The sequence below is a fragment of the Dendrobates tinctorius genome, unplaced genomic scaffold, assembly GCF_039654945.1.
Source record: "Dendrobates tinctorius isolate UK_male_01 unplaced genomic scaffold, ASM3965494v1 ptg000011l, whole genome shotgun sequence".
Classification (NCBI taxonomy): Eukaryota; Metazoa; Chordata; class Amphibia; order Anura; family Dendrobatidae; genus Dendrobates; species Dendrobates tinctorius.
The window spans coordinates 82,378,331-82,387,431 of NW_027361679.1; the positions used below are offsets into that span (position 1 = coordinate 82,378,331).

General features: G+C 43.8%; 1 long non-coding RNA gene across 1 annotated transcript in view; it reads right to left on the bottom strand.

Annotated features, from left to right (window-relative positions):
• The window catches only part of LOC141100117 (uncharacterized), a 49,511-nt gene extending 42,787 nt beyond the window's left edge, over nt 1–6,724 (bottom strand). Inside the window, exon 1 of the long non-coding RNA XR_012234603.1 lies at nt 6,585–6,724. This is a non-coding gene — a long non-coding RNA (uncharacterized lncRNA). The remainder of the gene's footprint in view (nt 1–6,584) is intronic.
• Nucleotides 6,725–9,101: the final 2,377 nt, after the last annotated feature.

The window sequence follows — 9,101 nt, forward strand, 5'->3', positions numbered from 1 at the left end:
CTACCCGTGGCCACCTTCCGACTGCCTCCAATGTCCTTTCCATGCTCCTGGCCTCGCTTTCCCAGCAATGCTTTGCCGCTTATACCGCTGATAACGTTGCGCTCTCGCGAGAGTGACGTCATTGCGGGTCTAAGTCGCAAAGCCTTACTGGGACTGCGAGGCCAGGCGGGTGGAAAGGACATTGGAGGCCGTCGGTGATACTAATTTTTTCTTAATCTTTTTAACGGAATAACCTCCGCGGCTGATTGAGCGCTGTCCCCGACTGCGCTGGCCGCTGATTGGTCGTGGCCTGGCGGCCGCGACCAATCAGCGGCAGGCGCAGATCACCGTTACAAACAGCTGCGCCTGTCGCTGATTGGCTGCGGCCTGGCGGGGGCCTGGCAGCCGCGAACAATCAGCGGCCCACGATTTCAGTTACAGACAGACACGATAAGGCGTTTATATATATAGATACAGGCCATTAACACCCAGAAACTTATGAAGAACTTGCAGTCTTCATTGGCCCCTATCATGTCCTGATTCTGCACTGAAGCATTACAATGAAACACTTCAATGTGCCCTGGATGAATTTGCACCTCCTATACATAGAACAACAAGACACAGACAGCGACAACCCTGGCCCACCCTGCAAACACGTTTCCTGCAGCGGTGCTCCAGGTTTGCCGAACGTCTGTGGAGAAAATCCAATCTACACGAAGATTTCATCCATTATAAGTTTATGCTTAGAACATACAACACTGCCCTTCACCTCTCCAAACAAACCTATTTCAACACCCTCATCACCTCACTGTCCAATAACCCTAAACGTCTCTTTGACACTTTTCATTCCCTTCTCAACCCAAGAGTGCAGGCCCCATCCATGGAACTTCGAGCTGACGATCTGGCCAATTACTTCAAAGAAAAAACTGACCATATCCGACTGGAAATTATCTCCCAATCACCTCATACCATGCACTGTCCTCCCTCCCTCACTGCATCTAGCTCACTTTCCGATTTTGAACCAGTCACAGAAGAAGAAGTAAGCAGGCTCCTTGCATCTTCTCGCCCAACCACTTGCACCAGTGACCCATTTTTGTCACATCTCCTCCAGTCGCTTTCCCCTGCAGTCACCACTCACCTAACTAAAATATTTAACCTCTCTCTTCTGGTATCTTTCCCTCCTCATTTAAGCATGCCATCATACATCCACTACTTAAAAAACCATCCCTCGACCAAAACTGTGCCGCTAACTATAGACCTGTCTCTAATCTTCCCTTCATCTCTAAACTCCTGGAACGCCTGGTCCACTTCGTGTGATCCGCTATCTCTCTGATAACTCTCTTCTCAACCCTCTCCTGTTATGAATGAGTCACCGAGGAGGAAAAACAAAAACAAGCTAAGCCACAGAAAACCAGAGAGGTTGGTAACTAAGCAGATTGCAGACCCCTGATCCTATCCACACAACTAGCAGTAGCCGTGGAGCGTACCTACGATGATCCTAGATGCCTCGTCACAGCCGGAGAACTAAATAAACCTAAAGCAAGAAAAGGGGAAATCTAAACTGCCCCAGAGCAGACCCCAAAGCAATAGACAGCCCCCAAACATGTATTGTCGGTGAGACAAGATGAAAACACAAACACAGATAGAAAAATAGGCTGAGCAAACGATGGGGCCCACACTTACTAGAAAGGACAGGAAAGGAAAGATGCTGTCTGCAATCACGCACAAAACCCTGCCAAAAAATGTCCAACACTTTCTGATAACAAAAACCCTGAAGTCACTAGACTTCAATTACCTATATCAGCACTCTGGTATATTCTGAAGACAGAGCAAAAAGAGACCAATCTGATCAGGGACAAAAAGCAAACTGGCATAAACAGAGACATAAGAATGGAAATTCAGCACAGCCCCAGCAGGGGCTGGCTGACCACAAAAACTGAGTAAACAAGACCAAATCTCGTGTGAAAAAATAGCAGAGCACACTTAGCTTGAGAAGGCAGGAACAGAACTGGAAACCAGAACCTCAGGGCAGGAAAAAATCACCAGCACAAAATTAGGGAGTCAACTGTCTTAAATCCAGTCAGAGACTCCTGATGTCCACTCACAGTCCTCCTCCTCGGGTGGCAGGTCTCTGCCATTTAGATCAGCTTCATTACCTATTGTTACCACTAGAGGGAGCCCGGATGGAGAACTCACGACTCCTCTGTCAACACATCCAGCTCCACCACCCTCACCAGAAGCCAGAGGTAAACCAGAAAATGAGTTCACAACACTCTCCAATCCGGTTTCCGCTCTTTACACTCTACTGAAACTGCCCTCACTAAAATCTCTAATGATCTATTAACAGCTAAATCTAATGGTCACTATTCCATGCTAATTCTCTTGGATCTCTCTGCAGTATTCGACACTGTGGATCATCTGCTCCTCCTCACTATGCTCCGCTCCATTGGCATCAAGTACACCGTTCTCTCCTGGTTTTCCTCCTATCTCTCTGACCGCTCCTTTACTGTATCTTTTTCTGGCTCCTCATCCTCTCATCTTCCACTTACTGTTGGGGTTCCTCAAGGATCTGTTCTAGGTCCTGTTCTCTTCTCTTTCTACACTGCACCTATTTGTCAAACAATCAGTAGATTGGGTTTCCAGTACCATCTCTATGCAGATGACACCCAATTATACGCTTCCTCTCCTGACATCACGCCAGCCTTTTTAGAAAACACCAGTGATTGTCTAAACGCTGTGTCTAACATCATGTCCTCACTATATCTGAAACTGAACCTGTCAAAGACTGAACTCCTTGTGTTTCCTCCCTCTACTAATGTACCTATACCTGACACTGCCATTTCTGTGTGTGGTTCCACTATTACTCCCCAGCAACATGCCCGCTGTCTTGGGGTCATACTTGACTCTGAGCTTTTCTTTGCCGCCCACATCCGATCACTGGCTCGCTCTTGTTATCTGCATCTCAAAAACATTTCTAGAATTCGACCTTTTCTTACTTTTGACTCCGCAAATCTCTTACTGTTTCTTATTCATTCTCGTCTAGACTATTGTAACGCTCTTCTAATCGGTCTCCCTCTTACCAAACTTTCCCCCCTCCAATCTGTCTTGAATGCTGCAGCCAGGATCATATTCCTCGCCAATCGTTACACTGATGCCTCTACCTTGTGCCAGTCCTTAAACTGGCTACCCATCCACTCCAGAATCCAGTACAAACTTATTACCCTCACCCACAAAGCTCTCCATGGCTCAGCACCACCCTACATCTCCTCCCTCATTTCAGTCTACCACCCTACCCGTACCCTCCGTTCTGCTGATGACCTGAGGTTAGCATCCTCAATAATCAGAACCTCCCACTCCCGTCTCCAAGACTTTACACGTGCTGCGCCAATTCTTTGGAATGTACTTCGCAGGTCAATATGAATAGTCCCCAATCCTTACAATTTTAAGCATGACCTGAAAACGCATTTATTCAGATTGGCCTACCGCCTTAACACATTAACCTAACTATCCCTGTGTGGCACAGGCAAAAGTTTTACCATAACCAGGTTCCCCGTATCATGTTCCCACATGCTTTATGCATCTATCAGCCCTCTGTGTCTGTACTGTTACACACTTAACATTATGGCTGATCCAAACAAACAGGGCAATTGTTACCACCCACCTTTCGTGTCTACCTTTTTTTCCTCATAGATTGTAAGCTTGCGAGCAGGGCCCTCATTCCTCTTGGTATCTGTTATGATCTATGTGATTATTGTTATGCTGTAATGTCTATCGTCTGTACAAGTCCCCTCTGAAATGTAAAGTGCTGCGGAATATGTTGGCGCTATAGAAATAAAATTTATTATTCTTATTATTATTATAACTTTATGGTCAATTAGAAGCTTACTAGTGTCCTGAATGATAACCAGCCTAAGTTTCTTAAAATCTGGAACTTGTGGATAACACATACTAATCCATAATTCTCAAATGGTCAGGCTCACCAGGTGAGGTGCATCCTCTAAGCCTTAAGTCTGAGTGGGTAAACGGACCCTGGGTGTTGATGCAGAAAGGCATGTGAGCAGCATGGCCATGGCACACTCAGGAATATCGGGAGCAGCAGGACAGATGAAGCAGTACCCAGCAGGGATGCATGCACGCACAGACCCAAATGCATAATGGTGGAGCACACCAAACAAAGGACTGAGCCTCTCCAACCTTTCCCAGCACCTGCGCACTGCAGTACTTTGCTCTGCCCTCAACAGGGCAGATAAGTATGCCTGCGTAGGAGTGTGATGCTGGGGAGGCATGAAGCAAGCAGGAGGGCGGCATTGCAAGAAGATGGGAGGCGCCAGACCAAGACCTGCAATCCCCATCGGACCAGACCCCCCCGGGTGAGTATAATAAAACTTATTTTTCTTCTCTTGCAGGTCGGATTGGGGGCTTATCTACAGCATTATATAATAGGGTTATGAAGGGGGAGATTTATCAAACATGGTGTAAAGTGAAAATGACTCAGTTGCCCTTAGTGGAATCAGATTCCACTTTTCATTCTTCACAGACTCTTTGGAAAATGAAAGGTGGAATCTGATTGGTTGCTAAGGGCAACTGAGTCAGTTTCACAGATCCAGTTTTCACAGATAAATTTCCCCCAAATCTGTTTTCGTTTCAGATGATTCAGATAACCCATAATGGCAAATAATTTAAATACAGATCAAAGAAAATGGATTTTAAGTATTGATAATCTCAAAATGCTGAAACAGAGCAAATTGGGTTGAAAAATTTGGTACTCAAGCCCCAAAGAGACAAACAAAACATTTACCGCATTTGTGACAAATTCGATGCCACTGGCTCAATCCTTAATGCTCCAAGGACAACTTCTGAGTCCTCCAGGTGGTGCATGCGCCGTTCACGCCCAGGTCACTCATCTCGGCGTCATACAGCTTTCCATATATAAACCCTCTGGATTTACAGGACGCCACCCCCTAACGAAGGAAATGATTTCCAAAATGCCCTGGAAACTCCTGTTGTAGGTAGAGACTTCAATTTCCTCTTGGACATGGATGTATCCCCAGGTTTAATGTAGTTTTGGGACCAGTGCATCCCCAAAAGGGAAATGAAGCATGTACCATGTACCCCTGCCTGAACTATGTATCCCTATCTTCCCATATCCTTTACCCTGAGTGTGTGTAGTGGAGAAATCATGGCTCACAGAGTTATAAAGGCTCCTAAGTTAAGTGTGACATGCAGAAATAGTGCTAACTGCTGTTGCTTCAAAAGCATTCAGCAACTAGAGGGGTTAACACAGTCACAGGAGACAGGAGTGGTTAGCAGAGCCCCAGGGGGATTGTGGGAAATTTGTTTACATTTTGGCAGCAGCCAAAAGGGATGAGTGGTGTATGATCTGTCTCTAAAATACGTTCAGGCAAGTGAACCATAGGGACACAGGATTCCATTACAGAGTGGAGCTGGGCTACCCCTATACTGTTACTGGAGAAAGTCTATCAGGAGCAGGAAGATAAGTGCGATAAGAAATTGTGTTACAGGGATAATCTCCCTCAGAAAATCCTCCCCCGCCTCCATCTCACTGTGCTAGAAATGCTGTGTACTGCTGTGCCTTTGTAGAGTCTTGACTTGTGCTAACAAAAGAGACTGTTAGTCAATGTGCCTCTAAGAAGCAGCTGTACTGTTATAAAGCCTGTGCTTAAAAGACTTGAATTGTACTGAATGTGCTGTGACATTAAACTACACTGTTCTTGTTCAGGAGGACTCTATTAGTTGTATCTGTGTCAGCAAGTGGATCCATCTTGTGCCTGAGGAAGCTGCAGTACATGGTCACCAGAATAACGGTTCCCCCAGAGTTCCAAAGAATTCATGAGACTTGTTCCGCCTCTATCTGAACCTAGCGGTGTGCACGTAGCATAAGGCGGAGTAAGAATGTTTGTTACTTTCTGGGAAAAGCATATTCACTCTCCTGCTGGTAATTCAAATTATCTTTCCTTTTATCCCCATGTAGAAATATGACTCTCAGAAAATGCCAACAACAGCGGATCTTCAGGACCTGCTGGGAGTAATACTTTCCCCTGCAGATGAGTTCACACACAGTGACAACAGTGTGAGGAGAAACTACTTGTCAGCTCAGCAGTCTTTTTGGCCACATCTCATCCAATCAACATGGTTTAAAATTCATTGTTAATAACTGTGCAGTTATGAAGCTACTTGCAAAACTGAGCAGCCATTGAAGAGTGGAACTAAAGTTTCATCTTCAGGTGTACAATGCTCCACTGCCTCCCACCTTTCTGATTGTTAGGGGCTATGGGCTCCTGAAAATTGACAGTTTAGACCAAACTATGCAGCATTGTATAAGGACATGGACAATAAAGATGGTCGAATCATGCATTCGGCCAACTTTAAATAATTGCTTACAAACTCTATTGAAAAAAGCTTGTAAGCACTTTGCTTGCTAAATCTTACTGCTAGTCAGCAGAAGTGGATGGTAACCTACAAAAATAACATTAATGATCCCTCCACTCTTGAGAATGGAGAGGATTTTTTAAAGGGATAGTTTGGGCACAATAAAAAGTTTACCAGTGACTTGCAGCTGTATAAAATAGCAAAATGTCACTCACCTACCAGCATTTACCTGGAACCAGGGCAGGCCATAGTCTGCGTTTACACAAGAAGTGGAGATGTCAACTTTTCACCTGCAGCAAAACAGCTGTGGCCTATGATTGGCTTCAGCGGTCGGGTCACTTTTGTAATTGATGTCACTTTTACCCTCGTATCTCCTATGTAGAAGAAAACTGTATTGTAATTCATATTTTCTGGTAATAAATGAAATGAGTGTGCCAACCTCGATGTGACTTTGCACTTTAGCCCAAGAGGTTGTCATAGGTCATAAATTGATTTATATATATTTATTTAGGTGCAACCTTTCAATTACTAGATAGTGAAACTGTTTTACTACTGCATTCCTTACAATTTCCTTCCAAATTACAAACTGGTTTTATTAAGCTTGAATGTATTACCAGGTACATTTTTTGGTTTGCAGTACAGAAATACAGCGAAAAACAGCAAAACATTCTACATCTAAACCTCATGTGAATGGCTCCTGTTGAGCATATCCATTGTTGTTACTTGCACTAGTTATTATACATGACTGCAAGCTCATAAGATACATGTTTTAATTTGTTTCTCAGAAATTGTTGGCGGGACTGTAACTTTATCAATGATTAAATATGCTGACGTTATGGGTGGATTACTATCGGTTTCCAAGAAGCTCATTTCAAAGCTAACAACCATTATGGTTGCATTTCCTGTTAATGTTGAATGTATATTCTTTTAATCCTAGTTTCTATGAATACATATAAAAGGATTTTTCAGTTTGAGAAAAATTGACCCCAAACACTTTTGTCTATGTAACATAACAAATAGAGTAGGTACTCACCTTCCTCAGGCCCAGCACTAGCTCTCAACTGTTTCTCTGGTCTCAGAGTTTTGGATGAAGCTGTGTTGTGATGTCACTGCTGATATCAAGCCACTGAGAGCGGAGCAGAAGCGTAGAGCTGGCGCTGGACTCGGGGAGGGCGAGCACCTTTTGTTATGGTATACGTATAGCAAAGCGTTTCGAGTCCAAATTTCCTAAAATGGTCAGTCCCTTTAAGCCTTTCTATAAAGATATATATAGGCACACACACACACACACACACACACACACACACACACACACACACACACACACACACACACACACACACACACACACACACACACACACACACACACACACACACACTTAGTGACTGCTCTTAGTTTATGAAATCTGGCTAAAACTAAAGACAAAAGTCATGGTGAGAAAGACATTTTACAGAGGGAAAGATAATCTGGTAGCCTAAACACATTTTTCTTCATTGTTGCATTTGTAACTTAATTTTGAAGAAGCTCTTCTATATCGTGTCTGTGTCTTTGATGAGTCACGGCTAGCTTAGCATTTATTACTTAATAGCATATTTGTTTTCTGAACACAGTACAGATCATTTCATAACAAGAAACTAAATAATGCCAGCCAGTGATTTGCATACAGAATACTTGAGGTTAGCTTCTGGGACTCCTTTGAAGATAAGCTCATAGATTTAGAGCCAGGCTTGAATTATATTGTTTCATTGACTGGAGAGGGTCAATCTCTTAGCCAGACCAGTTAGTAGTGTCTTTGACTCACTGACACTCATTGAACTGTCTGTACATCAATCATCACCAATTGAGCCCACACGGAACATAACTTTACACCAGCGCGATTTTCAAAACTATTGTGGAGGGAGAGTCACTGGCTCACTGACCCATACTAACTGTGCAAGTTACTGACCTATCAAAGCTGCAGAGGATGTCGAGGTCCTGTCACAGGCAGTGAAATGATGTCATTGCATTGTGTTGCTTGCAGTGGAAGGGGAGGATAGCAGAACAACTCGTCATTCTTCTTATTCAGCTATTATTAATTTTCATATGCTATTTCTTCATCTTCTTCCTATTCTTCTTTTTCTTCATTTTCTTATGGTGACAGGCATTCCTGTAGTACTTATCTATAAAAGTTATAAGATTACACCTTACGTTCTGCCTGTCACTAAAGATTTACAACAGGATTTGTCCGCGTTCAATTTGGCCTGCAGCAGCAGGCATTTTCCAGGGGCACCATGAGGAGGAACGGACTCACCCCCATTTACTGCTTAGTCTTCTTCTGCTTATAATTTTGATTTCTTCTATGCTGATTTTTAGTCTTATGCTTAATGTTCTTTTGCTTTCTGTTCTTCTGCTTTTGCTTCTTCTGCTTCTTGTTCTTCTGTCTTTTGTTCTGTATCTTGGTGGCTGTCTTCATGTTCTTTATCCTCTTGGTCTTATTATTTAGGGTCATATTTCTGGTCTTCTTTGGTGTGGTCTTCAAGGTCGTCATCATCAGGGTCGTCGTCATGGAGATCAATAAGGATTACCAAAGACAATTTCAAAAAGCTTGATCTTGGAAATGTAGCAGAAGGTACAAGAAGGCTGAGAAACTGGCGAGAACCAGCTGACAGTACTGGAACCCGTAGTGGCAGCAGAAGGAACAATAGCCTTTGGCACTACTGAGGAATAGCTGACGGTGCTGGACCCCGGAT